This window comes from Acanthochromis polyacanthus, chromosome 5, assembly GCF_021347895.1.
Source record: "Acanthochromis polyacanthus isolate Apoly-LR-REF ecotype Palm Island chromosome 5, KAUST_Apoly_ChrSc, whole genome shotgun sequence".
NCBI classification, from domain to species: Eukaryota; Metazoa; Chordata; class Actinopteri; family Pomacentridae; genus Acanthochromis; species Acanthochromis polyacanthus.
Genome location: NC_067117.1, coordinates 38,085,842 through 38,103,081, shown reverse-complemented (window position 1 = coordinate 38,103,081; position 17,240 = coordinate 38,085,842).

Genomic DNA, 17,240 nt, shown 5'->3' with positions numbered 1-17,240 from the left:
GCTACAAGGAAATGAGAAGAATTCATTTTGGAGTGGAAAATACCTGCTTTCTAAGTTACTTAATATAGTTTTGCCATTGTGAGTTAGGGGAGAAACTGATTTGAAAGGGAATGAAATCCATCAAATTACAAGAAAGAAGATAGGAAGATTTTTACTCAAATCTATACTGTACTTGAAAAACATAGGCTATAGTATTAAAGCCAGTAGATGTATGGGGGAGAAAAGTAAAACTAAGACTGCATTTTCTGACATCTCGGTTTTTTCAAGCCCCACATTTTATTAGTGATCTTGACTCTAAAGCTTTTCAGAGTAGTTTCTAAATGATTGTGCTGTCACATTTGTGAAGACAGTGTTATCAGCTAGACGAAGTTGTTGTTGAAGAATGAGTCACTGAATAGCAAACCAGCCTGCACCAGGAAATGGTCTGAGTTCACTAGCTACAGTCTGCTAAAAGGTCCACTGAGGACATGAACACACACAGACATATTGTTACGGTATACGAGGGAGAGCTCAGGTGCAGGGAATGAACAGACTTCACGTGAATGCAACACCAACTTTATTCACAAACCAAATTAAAGAACGTACAGATCGGGCTATGAATAAAAACGGAAAGTAAAGCGGAAACCAACGGCTTGAAAACAATAGCGTTATAAAATAACAAAACTTGGGACCTCTGTAATTCTCCGCGGCACGGTTGCCGCACTTAGCAGACAAACTAGATACAGCTGTTCCCTACTGAGCAATACTACTAGTCACTTTGATTCTACGGCGGTCTCTAGTAGACCAAACTAACAGACGGCTGCTCTTACGTGAGCAATGCTACGGTTCTCTACGGTTGCGGTCTCAACCAACAATACTACGATTACGACCATACTAGTCTTTGCAGGGGATGCTCGGGAGGGGTCACAGCTGAACTGGAAACCGGTGGGAACGGCGTGCCGGGTGGAAGATGGCGCAATGACTGCCAGGTGGGTGGTCGCCAGACCAGATAGTCCAATCCTGAAACGAACGGAGGACAGCAGCGGTTAGTGGATGACAGGAACTCAAACAGAATCTAAGAACATAGGTAGTGAACCCTACAAGCACTGATTACGATCCAGCAAAGGAGGGTGGGTGGTGTCTCCCTTTATGCAGCCACGGTTGCAGGTGCGCCACCTGTCACGGATCCCGCTGATGAACGAGATGGTGATCACCTGTCACCCAGCCACAGGAAACACCTAAAAAGGGCATGAGGGAAGGGCACTATCCAGACCTGGCAACAGCCACCCTGACACATATGATGAAAACAACACACACATTCATGCATCAGTTACTGCAATTTTACATCAAATGTGTAGCAGTTAAATATACAGAAGCTGTTTTTCATTATCGCGTATATTCAGAAACCTACAAAGTTTGTGCATTATAACCAGCACAGGCTGATAAAGCCGTTTTAAAAATCTCAAGGGATTTGCCAGGGATCATATCTGCTCTGCTAATGAGTCCTAGACTGCAGTATTGCAGAACAAGAGAAAAACACTCAACATGCAACAAAGTCACATAGCACATTCAAATAGCTGTATCAAGCACTTTTTGACAAATAGTGGGGCAGACGGCAAACACCTAAACTGCTGGATTAAACTGGCTTTGTTATTTAAGAAATGGAGTTACTGCAGCAGTCATCTTTATATTTTAAATTTCCACTGGAATTGAGCTCTAGTTTATGGTTCTGTCTGTCTGGGAAAATGCTTTATAGATGCTGCTTTAATGCCACTCCTCTCAAGGTTATATATGTACCATTTGTGTTGGTTATTATGGATGACAGACAGCATGCAGTTAGCTTTAGGGCTTGGTTTCAGCAGTAAAAGATGTGTGCTTTGATTTTAACAAATTAACTGTTAAGTGTGATGCTTTTGGATTATTATTGATGCTTAAAATACCTTAATCATGTCACAGTCCAGCTGCTTGTGTATGCATATCCATTAAGGTGACAGCTCAGTTTTTGTTGATGTTTGAAATTTATACAGAAATGTTACTAGATATGGCCTGGTAACACTACTGGCATGACTTTTTCAGATAAGCTAAAAGGGTGAACATTCACACATGCAGCTGACCTGTTTAGTAGCCGTCAGAGACAGGGGTGTTAGTTAATTCTGATGCCATATTTCCCAGTATCTTCTTCAGCCCCTTTAAGACATGCATTTCTTTCCTCTAATCTGACAGCACCGGAACATGTTGGCTTTATGTCTGCATGAGCACCTTGATCACTTTTCTGTCAAAGTCTTGATCACATTGTTACATTTCTGTATCACTTTCACCATGTCTCAGGTCTGAACTACAGGCAGTCAGCTAGACACACCTACGGGACTTACTGTGAGTTGTGTGATTTTGTGAAGATTTTTTTCCACATTTCAGCACCAATATTGATCCAAAAACTTTACAGATAATACAGTTGTTGTTTTTTTGTCAAAATCACAAAAGTCTTTTCTTTTCTATTTTGTCCTGCAAAATTCACATCTATTACAAGTTGAAATGCCCATAAAAATAAAACTTTGCTACAATGAGAACAGAACAGGCCAAATTAATGACACTCAGCAATAAAAAAAAAATGTAATCCAGGTTTTGACAAAACATCAACAGGTGCTGAGGTTTAGTTAGTAGCTTCTTGTTGTTTGTAGGATTCTCTCTTCTGAGATTGAGATTATCAAGCAACTGCAGCATCAGACAGCAGCAGAATCTACATGAATGTCTCAGAAACAAGAGAGTGGCATGTTTAAACAATTGTAGTAATTACTTATAAATTATCCCGGACATTGAGGACCTAATTACAATAATGTAAAAGTGAAAAGTATCTTCACTGGACCAGCAGCCATATTTATGAGAGTCTGACAATAACTGCAGGTTGATTCGGCTGAATGTGTCTCTGAGGAGCAGATCAAGTCCAGCTGAGTGTTATCTGAACACTGCTTCAGTGGCAGAATACATCCATCCATCCATTTTCTATACACCGCTTTATTCTCACTAGGGTCGCGGGGTGCTGGAGCCTATCCCAGCTGACTCGGGCAAAGGCAGGGGACACCCTGGACAGGTCGCCAGTCTGTCGCAGGGCTACATATACAGACAAACAATCACACCTACGGACAATTTAGAGTCATCAATTAACCTCAGCACATTATTGGACTGTGGGAGGAAGCCGGAGTACCCGGAGAAAACCCACACATGCACAGGGAGAACATGCAAACTCCATGCAGAAAGATCCCAGGCTCAGGCCGGGACTCGAACCAGGGATCTTCTTGCTGCAAGGCGAAAGTGCTAACCACTACACACTGTGCAGTGGCAGAATAACAACTAAAGGAAATCTGACTTGTACAGCTGTGGTTCCTGGCACCGTTTCATTGATCACCTTGAAGTAGTTCAGAATATCATAATGTACTGTGTTTTTTTTTTCATTTATGGTTCTACAACCTCAGAAGTTTCCCCTAATCTGACACCATCACTTACTCACAGAGATGTGTTGGTGGTTTCCTGTGCTTCTTTTTGCAGCTTTGAGTTCATCAGTCTCTCTCTTAGGCCACCCTTCTCTTTACTAAATATCTCTTGTAGATGATAGATTTATCTAAATATAAGATGATGGATTTTTTTTGTTTGTCTAATGCAGGCACATTTGAGTGTTGTTGGAATTTTTTGTTGACTTAGAAACATGTAGATGTAAACAATTTTAAAGAACATAACTAAATATAAAGTTATTAGTAATGTAAATGTTGTTTTATAGTGCCCCTTTGTTGGGGCATTAAGGTCCCTAAGAGATTTCCACTGTTGGGAAAAATGAAAAAGCTTATATTTTGATCAGTGATTAGAATTAAGTAATATTCTTTTAGAAAAAACAAGAAGACAGTATTTTCTGCTTGTGTTTTAATTCATTTTAAATACAAACCTGCAATGGAAGTTGAAACCACAGATGTAAAAATGGAGTTGCCGTGACTAAATCAGTGCCACAACGGGGGAAAAATGAAATCACCAGACATGTCGAGTTACCTTCCAGGGGGGAAAATGTCGCCTCAAAAAAAAACCCAACTTGAACCCATGAAGTACATGCAGATGAAGATGTGGGTGTTTTGCAGAAGAGAATCTCTCAAGTCACTGTGGCTGTGTACATCATAGAATGAAAGATCCCCTTTCACCCCCAACATCAGTGTTGTTTACTGTTAATCTGTCAGATTAGCAACCAAGAAATACATAATTTGAAGCTTTCAATATTGGAGTTGCTGGGCTGCTCCTCTTCTTCTGATTCTTCTGGGACTGCTATACATAACAGTACAAGTGTTTGTGAAATCTAAACATATATATATATATATATATGTATATATATATATATATACATATATATATATATATATATATATATATATATATATGTGTCAGGGTAGAGACTGCGATTTGGTAGAATTGGAGTTTCTACCAGTAGAGATTGCGATTGGAGTCTGCACCAGTAGAGTTTGCGATCGTAATCTCTACCAGTAGAGATGGAACTTTAAATCTGACCCCTGCCCTGACCCCTGCCCCGAACCTTAACTGACCCTGACCTTTAAATCTGACCCCTGCCCTGACCCCTGACCCTAACCTTAACTGACCCTGACCTTTTAATCTAACCCCTGCCCTGACCCCTGACCCTAACCTTAAAAGTCTAACCTTTGCCCTGACAAATCTCTACTGGTAGGATTGGAGTTTCTACTGGTAGAGATTGCAATCGCAATCTCTACTGGTAGAGACTCCAATTCTACCAAATCGCAGTCTCTACCCTGACATATATATATATATATATATATATATATATATATATATATCAGGGGCGGCTGCTCAATAGAGGGCGCTAGGGCACCGCCCCCTCTGTCTCACATCATGTAGAGCAGTGGTCGGCAATTGACGGCCTGCGGGCCAAAATGGCCCGTCAGGAATAATATCTGGCCCACCAGATGATTTTGAAAATTTGATTTATTTTTTCAATGTTTGAGATTATTAAAAATGAAAAATCGATCGCACCCATATACCGTGTTTCCACCCGCTGGCTCCAGGGGCTAGTGCTAGTTCAGAGCTTAGTTGGGTCATTCTAAAAACCAGTTTGCGTTTCCACTGGCACGGAGCCAAGCCAATCCTTCACCGCAACGCGAAACTCGTGTGGTCGGCTGCTGCCGGGCATTTCCGCGTTGGCGCTACTGGTCGGACACTGTTGTACCGGCCAGATTTCACTGAGCAACAGTGTGTGCAAAACATGTGTGTGTCTCGGGAGTCATTTTTAATACATCTGTGATCAGAATTGAGACGTGTGTCCCAAGCGGCGGCGATCAGCTGTAGAAGCTCCGCTGCTCGCGGTATGCCCACCCCCCACCCCCGCTCGCGGCATCGGAGGGTACCCCCAGGTTTATAAAACATTTTTAAAATTACATTTACATGTATATCCTATGTTTTTAACAAGCAAAATGGATAATAGAGCCTGTAGAGAGTTACTAAAATGTATAATTTGTAATAAAAAGTCAGATTAGGAACGTGTGACGTTGTCTACAATTACTAATAGTGGACATGGCCGGGGTGCACTCATCTTTCCCCACTGACTCTCGTTATAACTTTGACATGCACAGTTCGTTCCTCTTCAATACAAGAGATAGGAGACAGCACCCTGCGGGTCAGCCTGCGCTGAACTGTCACTCATCTTCAGCAACACAGAGTTCAGGAGTTGCAATGGTGCTGTGGCTCTGTACCAGCTCTTCATGAGCAACAATCTTCAGGACACCTTCTCAGAGACTGTGTCTCTCCTGAAGATCCTCATCACGACTCCAATGACGACAGCTGAATCTGAGAGGTGCTTCTCAACACTAAAAAGAATCAAGACCTTCCTCAGGAACACGATGTCGCAGGATCGTCTTAATGCACTGGCCATGCTCTCTATGGAAAAGAAACTTGTCAGGAAGACCCCAGATTTTAACCATAGAGTCATTGAGAAATTGGCATGTCACAAAGACAGAAGAGCAAAACTTGCATACAAAAAATAACACAGATGTAGAGTTGCTGGCTTTAATCTCTAAAATGTGAGGATTTACTTTTTTGTCATTTAATAATGTAAATAGAAATGTTAGTTGACACAAGTGGCACTTTAGACTGAAAGTCTGTTGATTTTCATATGTTCTGAAATCTGAGGAATTACTGTTTTTCTTTATTTTCATTGTAAATATTTAATGTTAGTTGACTTTGGGCTCAAAGCCTAAGATAAGATAAGATAGGTTTTATTTGTCACATGCACAGTTATACATAGTATAATGCCTAATGGTTTCAGTATTTTTTTTTCAGGCAAAGTGACAAATTTTTATTGCTTTGATCTTAAATATGCAGATTTGCTGTTTCTCATTGTCATGTAAGGTTGTTAATGTAAAAGTTAGTTCACAGAAGCACTGCCTGCTTTAAGTCTTATAGTTAGGGTTTTTTTTAAACAAAATGTCCAATGTTTGTTGGTTTCACAGGTATGGATTTGTTTTTGTTTATTTGAGTATGTAAATATCAATATGTTGTTCCAAAGATTTTGCTGGACAGAAGAAGCACTTGGCACTCTTTGAAGCTGGAAAAATGACTTGTTTGTTTTTTTTACTTTTGAAGTAAAAAATACATTTGCATATTTATACATTCTTAATTTGTTTAATTATAGCAAAGGAGATTTTAAGGGTTTGTGTGTACCAATTACACCTTATCTGGAGCAAATCATATCAAACACTGGGGAGATAAATTCAAATTCACTAGCTGGTAACATTTACGGGCATTTAATTGTCTATTTGACTCAGCAGTAGTGCTTAGGTATACCCTCTTAGTGGTGCATAGTAATAGCACATCAAATGGCTGTGAACATAATTTACATAATTTCTTGTATTCTGGTAGCCTAGCCGCGCTAGACAACCCACGACAATGAATTTAATTCTCTGCCAGGGTCGGTCTAGTTACCCTCGTTAAGCCTTGAGGTTAGATGCTCCTAAAACTGGCCGACGAATCACCATGAAGTGTAGAGTCAGAAGGCGGGCGCAACTAAGTGACGACAGAGGCGCGATGCTTCTGACAGAAACAACTGGAAACAACTAGCCTAGCGGTGCTAGACAACCCACGGTCACGAATTTAATTCTCTGCCAGGGTCGACAACAAAAACGACAACAGTCGTTGAGCTCCATTAGCACCGACTCTGAATAATCTTTCTGTTAACATGTCTGTAATATACTTGAGCTTCACCCATTGACTGTGTAAATAAGGCTTCACCGAACTCCCGCATCCTCTGATTTCCAGCGCTCTAGGAACTACGTCAGCCTATTCGTTGCGCTGATTGGTTGTATAGCTACCCAATTGCTGCAGAGTGATTTGAAAGACAACCTTTTAGCCCGCCTCCCTCTCTGTCGAGAGTTCCTAGACCCTTGAGTCTTCAGACCTGGGTCTAGCGTGGCTAGGCTAGTATTCTGCTATTGACGACTCTGCTGTTTGGTTTGGTAAATTAAGTGCGCCCCCCCAAGAGAAAAATTCACCAGCCGCCACTGATATATATATATATATATATATATATATATATGTTAATATGCTCATCAACAAAATTTGTGTCTTTTAATAAAAAGCACGACTTTCATTGGTGGATCAGTGCTACCAAAATGACCCAATATTCAAAAATTGCGATGTATTATTATAGAAACAATCAATTTTAAGTTTTAATGGCTTTTTTTTAGGATTTTGGCTGGGACTGTAATAAAATATATTGCAGTTGAAGACCTAAGAGTGATTCTTCATGCTATATTTCACAAATGCATGAGGTGTACAAAAACTTTTTTCCACCATATATATATATATATATATATATGTATATATATATATATATATATATATATATATATATATATAATGTATTAGATTTATATAGCACTTTTCGAGGCACTCAAAGCGCTTTACAGTGGATCCATTATTCATTCACACACCTTCTCACTCTGGTGGTGGTAAGCTACATTTGTAGCCACAGCTGCCCTGGGGCAGACTGACGGAAGCGTGGCTGCCAATCCGCGCCTACGGCCTCTCCAACCACCACTAACATTCACACGCATTCATACAGCAGTGTGAGAGCAGCATTGGATATATATATATATATATGTATGTATGTATGTATGTATATATATGTATATGTATGTATATATATGAACTGCTTAGTGAACACTCTGAGTTATGACTTTTTCACAAAACTTGCATTCTCATATTTTTGGAACATTGGTCACACTTTGAGGTGCTGATTCTCAATAAAAAAAGATCCTCTGCATTAAAATTCAGCTTTTTATCTGTGTCGTTCAGATCTGACAAAACTATTGACAAAATTGATTTCAGAGCTGTTGAAAATTATTTCTTCTATGACTCCTGTGCTTATTGTTCTGGTTAGGCAAAGTGGGCACTTCAGGAAACTTAATTAGTGGACCTCTGATTTTAGATTTTTCATTCATTCATCCATCAGGTGTGCCCAGTTTATCCTATAGATGGTCACAGGGTTTGGTGACATAGAGCAAGAGTCTGGAGACACTCTGGACAGGTTGGCCATCTGTCACAGGCTAACACAAACAGACAGCCAATGCACGCATGGTAGGTAAAACATAGAGAAATGAAACCATATACCCCAACAGTCAAGCTATATGATTATGAAGTTCTTGTCAGCAAAACTAGAATGTGCAGTTCCGAAGGAAATTGCAGCATGTTGGCTGAAACCTGCTTCAGCTTGTGTGCTTCAGGAAACATTATAGGAGGAATCTGGCATTAGACCTGCAACGCTGCAACTATAGTCCATTTTAAATGAAAAATGAATTAGTTGATACTCAGACCTACTAGTTATGTGAACAAAATGTAGTACAGTGTAGTATATTTCTGCGTGTTTTAAAAAAAATGACACAATAAAGACATTACAAATAGAGAGACTGGAACATTTACAGTTGTGTTTGGGGACGAGAGTTCCAGAGAGGAATTGGGAGTCTCTGGAGAGCTCCCTTTCAACCCAGGTTCAGTGACTGGTCCTGGGCAAGCTTGGAGACAGTGTGGTAGTAGAAAACATCAGTAAGAAGTATACAAGATGCTCCATTATCACAACAAATCTATATTTTAGCTTATTTGCTTTTGATATCACTTGTTGAAGATGTGTGTTTCCTTTCAAATTTAAACAACAATGCTCCTCTAATGTAGTTGCAGGGATTCAGTTTACTGAGATGTTGATTTCCTTGTTGGCTTTGAGTATTTCTGGTTCAGTACGAGGTCATTAAGGATGCACAAACAGCTGAAATTTCACTCTGTCAACAAAAATAACTTCAGTTATTGAGCTCTGTGGAAGCTGAGGGTGTTTCCAGGTCAAAGTTGTGTTTGAGAAGAAACTGAAAGTGTGTGTTGAGTCATCATTGAGATAATGTGTGTGAGAATGTGTGGGGTGATGAAAGAGGAACCATTTACCCCTTTGCAGAGCAGCTGGTCAGAACAATGCAAGTTTGTGTGTGTGTGTGTGCTGCAGAGGAAGGTTAAATTACCACATTGTTGCAGCTGAACCATCTGCCAATAAACTGCAACAAAAGAATTTCATTGACAGGATAAAACAGCATCAGCTTAAAACAAAGAAGCACAGGAAGGATTGATTTTTAAGCGGATTTAATTGATTTATTCTGTTTTTTGATCAACAAATAATCCTTTAATTTTTTAAAACCACCAGCTATTTCTGTTGTGACAGGAAAAAATCTATCTACTTGCAAATAGTAGAAAGTGAAGGGTTATTATCATTCTGCAACAAAGGGAAGCAAGATAATCTGTCTAAATACTACTTGAAATCCAATTTGGCAACAAACAAAATGTGTTTTTGTCTCAGAAACTGTACTCATTGTGTATCTGTTCAGAAAAAGCACAGCTGTTCAACTTCTAGTTGGTAGGAAGAATGCAGATGAAAAGCACAATAATAGCTTTATTGATGTGTATTCACCGGTGGGTTTACCAGCTTTTTTTTTTTTTAACATTTTCTAAGTTCCTAAAAACAATACTAATACAGGTAATTGTATGTTCTCTTAATTCTCTAAATTAAGAGCTTGTTCGAAAGCAGAGAAACAATGTTAGAGCCTTACAACATGCACATTAGATCCTGTTTGTTCTTATTTTTGCATGTTTTAATGGCTAAGAGTTTTATTACTGAAATCTGCAATGACTTGAGTCTTGCCATTGTGAGATTATCTCGTTAGAAGGAAAAAAACTGGTGGGTACCTTCTCCCACCCTCTGTGCATTGTGTGTCTGCCCCAGCACCTCCACTTTCCCCTCAATAATAGCAGACCACAAAGGGGGCTTCACTCTTAAATAATTTATCTACACTGTCCATTTTACTGAAACAGCCTCCCAATACATACAGAAACACGCTCAGTTACAATCTCTAAATCAAGACTGAACACTTACCTAACTGACTTTGTTACTAACCCTGAAGCTCTGTACTCAGATGCCAATGCTAAACATTCCTTTAGCATTGGCATGGTCTGTCTCAAAGCTGTAACCCAGACGCAACTATCATGATTCAGTGACTTGCGATAAGATGAGTTCAGGAGTTATTTTCAAATAAATGATTTCAAAGATTCAGAACATACACGTAGACAAACAAGTAAAGATAACATAAATGTCCATTCAGACATTTGAGATAGTTATAGTTGCAAAGCCACTGAATTCTTTGTTGTAATTTGGAGGCTGGTGTCTTGTTGGGAGCTTTTTGATGATTAATCAGTGGGTGGTTCTAGGCTGATGCCTGCTCAGGTTTACCTGGTTACAACTGGAGCAGCACTTGTTCAGAGAAATGTGTCCAGAACAGAAAGTCCAAATTTATGTATGTGTGTTTTTGGTTTTCTGTTTATTACAGTGGAAACTTTACAGTTTGCTGCTGACGTTGGTGGGGATGTACAGAACTGGCTTCCACTGTGGATGACTGAAACCCGGTGAAGCAGAAAACAAAGAAACACACATACATATCCTGCATCTGTTTCTATATGCTTTACCACGCACATGCATACAGGCTGCCTGTGTACACTGTGAATGCAGAGAAGCGGAGAAAGTTCCCCTGCTGTATTTTCCAGCTGGTGCAGCTCATTCAGTAACTCACAGACTGAGTGAAGAGAACCACACACTGTCAGATCGGGACTGATTTGGGTTTTTCAGTTTCAGCTCCCAGCCCTGCTACTAAGAGATGGAGAGAATGAACGAGCAGTAGCCCTCCCCAGAGTCTGTAAAAACACCACTGAAGGGATCACTGAGCAAAGTGGAAACTCCTCAGTCCATGAGAGACTGCTTGATGGTCCACAGCAAAGATCTGTTTCTAAAGTGAATTTTTTGGTGTTCAGTTCCATTTGCTTCCATTGAAATTATCTGTCAGCCTGTATATATTTGGTAGGTGATGTTTAAAACCCAATAAGTAGCCACAAGCAATTCTCCTGTTTCGTTTTTGTAAATTGTGTCTATCAGTAACCACATATAATGTAGGGTCAGAGAGCTTCACTGAAATAAGCAGGGCTGTAACCAGTTTCTCCTAAAAACAAAAAAATGCTGCAGAAATCATAGAAAAGAAACTCAATTCTGCTAAAAAAAAAAAAAGAAAAAAAAAAGAGTTGAGACTATAAGTCAGATTTTAGAACTGGAGTCAACATCAGTGAACGCCAGTCTGTTTCTCATTTGTGTATGATAGAAAAAATAAGCTGCTTTAAAAATGCACAAGTAATGCAAACAGGAGAGTACCAAAATATACAAAGGAAAATGGTTTTTTTTTTATAGAAAATATATTTGTCCTTCAGTTTCATGTTTCAGCCATAAAACTGAAACTAATTGGTTGCACACCAAGGAAAGCATTGCCAAAATATTTCCTTTCTGTGCCAATATTTGCCAGTTTTAATAGGAAACATTTATTAATTTCATTGTATTATTGGGAAATTTCAATAATTTGACCTGTTTGTTTATTCACCGCACTGAAGTTTTGTTTTTAGGAGCATTTTAATATGTGATATATGTGAAATTATAGAACAAAAGTAAGAAATGCATACAAATTGTGCCCTTTTTTGCTTTCTGTGATGTTTGTGGTCAAATATTTGAGTTGAAATGTGGGAAAAGCCTTCCCTAAATTACTTCAACTCTAACTGCATTGCTAGTGTGTTGCAAAAATCTGAAATGCTACTGAGTGCATTTCAGATTTTTGCAACACTGAAATTACTGATAAAATGTTACTAGCAATCTGAGTTGAACCCAGATTGCTGTTGTGATTTTAATGGAAAAACAACGAGGTTGAATAACATGTTCAGATGACGTCAGATTATTCAAACGGAGTGAATATCCTAAATTGACTTATGAAATCAAGTAAGCCTCATGTCACTCGGCAGTTTCAGAAATTAAGATCAACCATTTGATACTGCAATTCCAAAAAGTATTGAGAGTTTTTAAAGAAAACACGTTGACTTTTAGTATCCTGTTTGAATGCTGTCATTTCCCATCGTGTAATTTGATAGCATCTATTCATCATGTCTTCCTTGCCTGAGAAACACCCACAGATTTCTACACCTTCATCATTTGCAACAGTCATTCTTTTAAAAAAATTGTAGTTGCAAACTTGAGTCATTTCCACAGAACACATTATGTCATTTCAAATATTCAGTGGACCTCTCATCACAAAAAATTGACTTAGATGTGTAAAACTGTTACAGTGCCCCTTTAACGCGCACACATTTCTGGATTTGTGAATGGAAAAGAGCATGTGCACAAAAAAGAAATAGAATTGTTGGGGGATGAAAGGGGACATTACTGAACATAAAACAATACACTACTGAACGCAGTGTATTGTTTTATTTTATGTAATTACACATTAATGTAAAGTGTAGGTAAAAAGAAAAAGTGTTTTATAATTGATTTTTTTAACACTAGGTTGTGCAATCACATCACACATGAAGAATTCAATTCAATTTTATTTATATAGCATCAATTACAGTTCAAATGGTCTCAAGATGCTTTATAGAACCCATATGCCTGAACCAACTAAGAAGCAACTGTCTTCATATTCAACCTGTACCACTCCAAGTTATGAAGTTAAATGTAGCATACTAGTAGAAGTTCAAACATTTGTAAACACAATTAATACTTGAAACTGTATCTTAGATTATAGTATTTTACTAGATTGTTATATTCCATTATTTTACAATATTTCTTGGCTCCCCAGGTGTTGCACTGTCAAAAGAAACAGCAAAAAAAAAAGGCAGCTGAGGTGTAACAAACAACTGTAAAAAAATGAAAAATTGTTTTCCACAAATAAAGTTTTATGGAAAAAATATCATGTCAAAATGTGGGCGCTTCCTAAATAGTTGTAAAACTATTAATTCACTTTCAAATTTTAATAATGTATTGTTAATATTAGATCATAGCAAGTTTATTTTACATGCAACTTCATATACTTGAAAACAAATCTTACATATTTAACAGATCTTTAATGCTAAAAAATGGCCACTTATAAATTAATGGATTTACCTGTGAAAGGGTAAAACTTTGGTATTGAAAGAAATACGTATGATTGTGCTGCTAGAACAGATTGCTAATGTAAAGGCATAACTGCTATGATGTGGGGGGGTTTTGAACGCAAGAAGCAGGCACTCAGAGACAGGCGGATACTAGAACCAAGCTTTAATAACAGAACCAAAAGCACACCAAAACCCCATACAGGGGAGTAGTCTAAATAAAACTAAAACAGGGCTCCAAACTAAACATGGGCCATGAACAGAAACAGGTCACGACAAGGGCCGGAACTAAAACACAGAACGGAATTACTCACAACTAAAATAGTCCAGGGACCGGGAGCCAAGGCAAGGACAGTGGGGAGGTTCTGGGGACCGAGCAGGTGGCTGCCTGAACGCAGCAGGCTGGTGGCTGTAGAGCCAAGGCAGGGACAGAGCTGACGGGGATTGGTGGCGGGGTCGTGGCAGAGACAGAGGGGTGGGAGAGACTCCAAGACAGAGAAGGCAGGGAGAGCTCCAGAGCTGTGCCGGGCAGGACAGAGCAGGCAGGGAAATCCAGAGCTGAGGGAATCGGAACAGAGTGGCTCGGTGGAGCGCCAGAAGAAGCAGCCGAGACAGAGAAAACCAGACAGAAGCATCTTAGGTAATGACCCAGCGCCGAGTCGTTGGGAGAGCCAGGCTTTATGTGCTGCTGATTGCCGATTAGGAGCGGCTCCGCAGCCGCTCCCAATCAGCCGGAGCTGACAGCTGGCCAGGAGCGCGGCACAGAGGAGGAAGGGGCCATGACAATAACATTTTACATGTAACTTTGAAAAAAATCTATCTTAAAGTAATCTTATATTACAAGTAAATTCGCAGTCTATTTTGATTAATATATTGACATTTTTCTGTATTTCATTTCATTTTCATTTATTTATTTAGTTGACAGGGACAGTGTACATTAATGAACATTTCTGTCAATGCACCAGAATTAGCCAAAAGGCTATTTTTCATCCGTAGTCCCTGGACATATGTAAAATAGTCACCCTAAAAACAAACAAAACATGTCAAATGATAAAACATACAGTTCAAAGTTTACAATAACACAATACATTAAAAGCATATAGTAAAACTGTGAGTACATTTCATAAGACCAGAATAATCTATAGAAAAATTAAAGTAATTAATACACATTTAGAAGATAGTACACAATAAAGACAACATAACAAAATGTCATAAATGGCACAGGCAGGTAAGACAGATCCTTAATGCTTACAAGTCTGTTGTGTTAATAACCAGTTCTTGAGATTTTTTTTAAACAAAATGTATGTTGAAAGTTCTCGGATGTTTACAGGAACTGAGTTCCATTCTTGAGCAGCCCTTACAGAGAAGGAGCTCTTACCAAATCCACCTTTTCTGTAAGGAATTGAACAGTCCCCTTGAGCTGCTCCTCTTGTTACTGGCTGTGACTGTGATGTATTTCTGATGTTGACAAATTGACTGAGTGGAGGGGATGCCTGACTGTGAATTATTTTATAGATTAAACAAAGATTTGAATATTTGATGAGATTGTCCCAGTTCAGCAATTTTTGCGTTTGGAGAATATTGCAATGGTGATAACGTATTGGTTTTTTGTCCAGTACTTTTATTGTCCGTTTGTATAGTGACTCCAAGGATGTTAGTGTTGTTTTATGTGCCTGAGACCAAGTTGTTTAATAAATGTGGAAGAAAATCTGTAAAATAAAAAGGAAAAACAATCATAAAAATGACAGATTTCTTTAATAATGTGATATCTATTGAGCCATTATCGACAGTGTAGTGTACTTTGAGTGAATTTTAGTTTGAAGGTCATCAGTTTACAAAAGTGCACAAAAGCATAATTTCCAGTTTCTTGCATTAAATCGATTTCTCCTTCAACCTACTTTTTTTGTGTGGCTGGAATCGTTGATGATGCTGTGTCTGTTCAGACCTTCCAGTAACAAACCTGTGGCCCAGTTTGCATCCAGACCTTTAAGAAGTTTAAAGATTTGAAGGTCAGAAGCAAAAAGAATAGTCGACATAGTTTCTGTATGAATGGGTACTGAAACCAGAAATATACACCCAGAGTAAGTGTGTGTGCTCTTGAACTAGAAACCACAGAGAGAGAGAGAGAGAGAGAGAGAGAGAGAGAGAGGATGTGTGTGTGTGTGTGTGTGTGTGTGTGTGTGTGTGTGTGTGTGTGTGTGTGTGTGTGTGTGTGTGTGTGTGTGTGTGTGTGTGTGTGTGTGTGTGTGAGATTTCTATATTAAGAAAAACCAGGCCATCAGCACATACGCATAGTCAAAGTAGAGTGTATGGAAAGCCATAGAGGGCATTATTCATCTAGTTTTCTCTGGTGTTTGATATTTTCATATCACCAGCTGGCGTATCTACACATTGTTGCATTATGCTTGGGTGTAGAGCAGCATTCACAAACATTGATTGTCATTTATAAAAGCTGACTGCAGCAAGAGACAAGCCGTCTCCTTACATTGTGATCTTTGACAGAGGTTCAGAATAAACTAAAGAAAATTTCAATGATAAAACTAGTGTTTTAACAGACACATACAGTGACGTACTGACAAGGCTCTGGGGCCTGTGGAAAAGCAAGACATTTTTTAAAAGATTCATGAGTTAAATTAACTCTGATTACAATCTCAATCTCAATTTGTGCTCGTGTAAACTGGGTATAAAGCTCCTTTTCTGACCTGCATCTCTTTTTGTTATTTTGATTACAATTCAACATGTTGACTGAATAAGCACTTTTCACTGTTACCTCAAAACCCTGATTACAATCCTTTTCACTTCCACTTATTAACATTTTCAAATTACTTTCAACACAAGTGTGAAGGTGAAACATGAAGGTAGAGACAAAAATGCATTTCTTGCTGCCTCCCTTAAGACTATTGTAATGCATTTCTTGACACTGCACAGCTTCACAACACTTCACAACTAATGTGAATAATAAATTTGATTTTGTCATTGTATAACCCTTTATTTTTTTGTAATATGGTTATGTTCCTTTATTTCCAGTATGTTTTTGGTGCTGAGCCACCACAATATATATATTCCATTTTTTATTCTGTTTTGTTCCTCTCATGCACCGAGGAACAAATATCACATAGTCAGAAATGTCCAGCCAAAGTAAAAGTTATATGTGTCGTGTCTGAAGGGCAAAATGCTATCTGTGTAACAGTCATGTTAAGCCAGTAATATTACATATTACTGTACAATATATAGAGTACCAGTCAAGTTTGGACACACTTTCAGAACATTTGCCACCAGGGGCCTATTTCACAAAGCAGGTTTAGGGAAAACTCTGAGTTTGTTAACCCTGAAATGAGGGAAACTCAGAGTTTTCCATTTCACGAAGCGAGGTAACTCTAACCAGGGAATGCGGGGTAACTCGAGCCTGTTTCACAAAGAGGGGTAACTTCAACTCTCGGTCAGTTACCGCAGTAACAGACTCTATGACTCTAACCTGCTCGCCAGCAGGTTTATCTGAGAAAACCTCGAGTTTCTCTCTGTCTCCGCCCTCTTTCAGCCACACATGCTTTCATTTCCTCATTCATTCAGTCAGTAAGCGAGCGAGTTTTGGCGTAGAACAGCTTTTATTAACGATCCAGTGGATAAAGGAGCAGCATTACTGCACAGATAATTAAATATTCGTCGGTAGATTGTTATCAGACCGAGCATAAATGTTCTCGTATTTCCGGACAATT